The sequence below is a fragment of the Humulus lupulus genome, chromosome 1, assembly GCF_963169125.1.
Source record: "Humulus lupulus chromosome 1, drHumLupu1.1, whole genome shotgun sequence".
Classification (NCBI taxonomy): domain Eukaryota; kingdom Viridiplantae; phylum Streptophyta; class Magnoliopsida; order Rosales; family Cannabaceae; genus Humulus; species Humulus lupulus.
The window spans coordinates 3533919-3537946 of record NC_084793.1 but is presented as its reverse complement, the minus strand read 5'-3'; the positions used below and the strand labels follow the sequence as shown (position 1 = coordinate 3537946).

At 33.7% G+C, this 4028-nt stretch overlaps 1 non-coding gene across 1 annotated transcript; it reads left to right on the top strand.

Moving 5' to 3' along the window:
• Nucleotides 1-2779: 2779 nt before the first annotated feature.
• Nucleotides 2780-2886, top strand: LOC133813446 (small nucleolar RNA R71). The gene has a single exon (XR_009884457.1). It is a non-coding gene; the product is annotated as a small nucleolar RNA R71 (small nucleolar RNA).
• Nucleotides 2887-4028: the final 1142 nt, after the last annotated feature.

The window sequence follows — 4028 nt, the reverse complement described above, 5'->3', positions numbered from 1 at the left end:
AAGTTTTGAAATAAGGTCAACTTTAGCTTTATCAACTTCTATTCCATCAGATGAGATTACATGACCTAAAACAATTCCTCTTTTAACCATAAAATGACATTTTTCCCAGTTAAGCACAAGGTTTTTCTCTTTGCAACGAATTAAAACAAGTGAAAGATGGTGCAAACATTCATCAAAAGAGGAACCAAACATAGAAAAATCATCCATAAATACTTCAAGAAATCTTTCAACCATGTCAGAAAAAATCGAAATCATACATCTTTGAAAAGTCGCAGGTGCATTACATAATCCAAAGGGCATGCGACGATATGCAAAAGTTCCAAAAGGGCATGTAAAAGTAGTCTTTTCTTGATCTTCTGGGGCGATGGGGATTTGGTTATACCCCGAATACCCATCAAGAAAACAATAATATGCATGGCCAGCTAATCGTTCAAGCATTTGATCAATAAAAGGCAATGGAAAATGGTCTTTTCTAGTAACATTATTCAACTTTCTATAATCTATGCACACTCTCCACCCTGTTTGTACTCTAGTAGGGATTAATTCATTTTTCTCATTTTCAACAACTGTGATCCCAGACTTCTTAGGCACAACTTGAACTGGACTAACCCATTGACTATCAGAAATAGGGTAAAGGATACCTACGTCTAACAATTTTATGACCTCTTCTCTAACTACTTCTTTCATATTTGGATTTAATCTTCTTTGACATTCCCGAGAGGTTTTAGCATTCTCTTCTAGATGGATTCTATGCATACATATGGATGGGCTAATTCCTTTAATGTCTCCAATGGTCCAACCTATGGCTTCTTTATGTTTTCTAAGGACATCTAACAATTTACCTTCTTGTTCTTTATCTAAAGCGGATGCTATGATAACAGGTAAGGTTTCAGACTCTCCTAGAAAAGCATATTTTAAATTTTCTGGCAAAGGTTTAAGGTTTAACTTTGGAGACTCAGAAATTGATTGAACATGACCTAAGGGTGAAAAAGGTTCAACTTTGGTTTCATTTAAGGGTATAGGCTCTACCAAAGAATTCACATCATCATTAGAGTCATCAACATGCAAGTTCATACCAAAGTATTTTTCACAAAAATCAAATAAGTCATTTCCATCATTTTCACAAATACTATCTATCATGTTAACTTCATGCACTTCTTCACACTCAACAGATTTAACCACATTAAAAACATTCAATTCAACAGTCATATTTCCAAAAGATAATTTCAAAACACCATTACGACAATTTATGATTGCATTAGATGTAGCTAAGAATGGTCTACCTAAAATGATAGGAATTTGAGCATGCATATTTTCCACAGGTTGAGTATCAAGAACAATGAAGTCAACAGGAAAATAAAATTTATCAACTTTTATCAAAACATCCTCTATAATGCCTCTAGGAATTTTTACAGAACGATCGGCTAATTGAAGAGTTATAGAGGTAGGTTTTAGCTCACCAAGACCAAGTTGCTTATAAACAGAATAAGGCAATAAATTTACACTAGCACCCAAATCAAGTAAAGCTTTGTTAATAAAATGATCACCAATAATGCATGAAATTGTGGGACACCCAGGATCTTTATATTTAACAAGACTCTTATATTGAATAATGGAACTAGCTTGTTCAGTTAAAAACGCCTTTTTAGGAACATTAGTGTTTCTTTTAACAGTACAAAGATCCTTTAAAAATTTAGAGTAGGCAGGAATTTGTTTAATGGCATCTAAGAAAGGGATATTGATACTAACTTGTTTAAAAACTTCTAAGATGTCATTATATTGGCTGCCTTTTTTAATTGGAAGTAATCTTTGTGGGAATGGGGCTTTTGGAATGAAAGGATGGATTGGAGTTTCTTTGTTTGATGAGTCATTGAGATTAGAACTAGGAGGCTGACTCTTTTCTTTTTCTTTTTCATTTTCAACCTCGGGTATGTAATCGGGTTTGACAATTTTCTTTCCAGACCTAAGAGTTGAAATTGATTTGACTTCTCCATTATGACTAGACTTTCCTATCTCATATTGACCTTTTGGATTAGGGATAGGTTGACTAGGGAATGTTCCTTTTTCTCTATCAGCTAAAGCAGTGGCGAGTTGTCCTACTTGTGTCTCGAGTTTGGTAATAGATTGAGATTGATTTTGTATGATTTGTTGGGTGGATTGCATAAATTGTTGTAAAGTATCTTCTAAGGAAGGTTTTCTTTGTTGCGGATATGGTTGATTTTGTGGGGCATGAGCTTGGTTTTGTGCGTTGTATTGGTGCCCTTGATTCATTTGGGGTTGGTTTTGTCTCCATGAAAAGTTCGGATGGTTTCTTCAATTTGGATTGTAGGTGGACGAAAATGGGCTATCATTTGGTTTCCCATAAGTATGAAGTGCATTGGCCTCCTCAGAAAAGGCTTCTTGGTAGGAAGGGCATGATTGGGCATTATGGCAAGGACTAGAACATATAGAACAAACATCTTTTCTAGGTTGAATTGGAGAGTTTATAGTTTGGCTTATGGCTAAACCTTCTACTTTTCTCGCTAATTTATCTAAGGATGTTCTTAAGTCTAATTCTTCTTTTACTTCATACCTTCCTCCTCTTTTTGGTGAATTAGTTGACCTAGACCTAGGATCAAAATAATTCCATTGTTGTGAATTGACAGATAAATCTTCAAGGGCGTCCCACGCCTCTTGTCCTTGAAATTTTAAAAATTTTCCAGTATGCATAGATTGAATCATTTGACGATTAGAGGGAGTCAAACCATCATAAAAATATTTTACAAGTCTCCATTTTTCAAAACCATGATGAGGACATTTTAATAATAAATCTTTAAATCTTTCCCAACATTCATAAAACTCTTCATTATCTTTTTGAAAAAACTCGGAGATTTCTCTCCTTAGACTATCAGTTTTAGACATAGGAAAAAATTTCAGTAAGAATTTATTATAAAGTTGATCCCATGTAGTTATAGACCCCGTGGGAAGGGAATTTAACCAGGCTTTTGATTTGTCTTTTAATGAAAAAGGGAACAATCTTAGTTTGACCGACTCATCAGAAAAATTTTGAAATTTAAATGTTGAGCAAATTTCTAAGAAATCTTTGACATGCATGTAAGGATCCTCTCTATCTAACCCATAAAAAGATGGCAATAATTGAATGATTGCGGGTTTAAGCTCAAAATGAGTAGCAGAAGTAGTAGGTAAAACAATGCATGAAGGAGCATTAGATGAAATAGGTGCAAAATATTCAAGCAAAGTTTTTTCAGGCACAACATTTTCATCAACAATATTAGCAATAGGTTCCATGATGCTCAAATTTTTACTAACACTTTCAATTTCAAACAAAGATAAACGTCTTTTTACTAATCGTTTTTTAGAGTTACGTTCCCAATGATGCATACAATTTTTCACAAACAAGGCAACAAGGATAATCTCAAACAAACAATTTTCTGATGTGGAAGATCAGTTAAAACCGCAACCACAGAGCATACTTAGAATTTTTAGAGATTTCACAACAATATAATTCTTATGGTTTACTTGTCCCCAGGCCTATTTGATTCCACTTACTCGCGCACTACTAACAACTCCCCGAGGTTAATTAGTAGAGGCGGATGGGAATTTTGGTCAAATTTCCTTTAAGCAAGAATTGCTTATGGTGAAAGGACAAGATTTAGGTTTTTTTTTTTTTTTTTTTCAAGTATTTTTCACAATATTACGCTAAAATATTAAAGAAGACAAAGAAAAATAAGGCAAAAATTAAATAAGACTAAAATTTAAGCAAGAGTAGGGAGGCATAGCATGCCATCAACCATAACAAAATTAAGGTAAAAACTAGGAGGCACAAGTGCCATCAACTTAAACATAAGATAGAGGACTAGGAGGCAAAAATTGCCATCAACTAGCTAGGAGGCAAAATTGCCATCAACTAGTAATTTGCGGAAATTAAATAAAATAAAAATTACAACAAAATAAATAAAGAAAATTACACAAAGGTTAGGAGGCAAAAATTGCCGTCAACTAACAAAGATATAAAAGAAATAAAATTA